The sequence below is a fragment of the Salvelinus sp. IW2-2015 genome, unplaced genomic scaffold (assembly GCF_002910315.2).
Source record: "Salvelinus sp. IW2-2015 unplaced genomic scaffold, ASM291031v2 Un_scaffold2919, whole genome shotgun sequence".
Lineage (NCBI taxonomy): Eukaryota > Metazoa > Chordata > Actinopteri > Salmoniformes > Salmonidae > Salvelinus > Salvelinus sp. IW2-2015.
Window position 1 is genome coordinate 31,044 of NW_019944216.1, and position 1,061 is coordinate 32,104.

Consider the following 1,061-nt stretch of genomic DNA (forward strand, 5'->3'; position numbering starts at 1 on the left):
TCTCTCGCTAGTTTCAGCACAGAGGATTAGGGGAAGCGAGAGGGCTCCCTCTCGCCAAAATATATCCTGTTTATTAACCCAATGCGTTTCTATGGGTATGATATGCAGACTAAGCTTGTAGCCTACATTCCCGCCTTTGGGAGACTCACATTGTTAGGGCGGAGACATCAGCATCTCGTCATTATATATATCTCTCTGGTTTCACCGCACTTGCGAATTAGAAGGAAAATTAGCGGTGCACGGTGCACTGTTCAGATGCTGGCTTCCCTAAAGTAGTTGATGTTTTACCAACATTAAATAATTAACTCTGTCAAAATAAATAATTCTAAATACTTTACGAGGAGCTTAATTTAGCCACAGAGATCATAAGCGGCCAGGTACCTATGGCAATAGGCCTAGCTGATTATTGAGTTATGGCTGCCAGTGATAAACATCTCACATGTGTGAAGATAATGTGTCTTCCAGACTAATTTAAAATGTCGCAACAAGAAGAAGGGGAGGGATGTGTGGCGAAGATATGGCGTCTCTCTCAGATATGCCATGCTCTCAGCTCTCCAGAATGTTCCCTCAGCCTCTCCAGAATGTTCCTCAGCTCTCCAGAATGTTCCCTCTGCTCTCTCAGAATGTTCCCCTCTGCTCTCCAGAATGTTCCCTGCTGCTTCCAGAATGTTCCCTCAGCTCTCCAGAATGTTCCCTCAGCTCTCCAGAATGTTCCCTCAGCTCTCCAGAATCGTTCCTCAGCTCTCCAGATGTTCAGCTCTCAGACTCTCCAGAATGTCCCTCAGCTCAAGAATGTTCCCTTCAGCTCTCCAGACATGCATGCTCTCAGCTCTCTCCAGAATGTTCCCTCAGCTCTCCAGAATGTTCCCATCACTCTCCAGAATGTTCCTCAGCTTCTCGCAGAATGTTCCCTCAGTCTCTCCAGAATGCATTGCTCTCAGCTCTCCAGAATGTTCCCTCAGCTCTCCAGAATGTTCCCTCAGCTCTCCAAATGTTCCTCAGCTCTCCAGAATGTTCCTCAGCCTCCAGAAATGTTCCAGTCAGTCTCCAGAATGCATGCT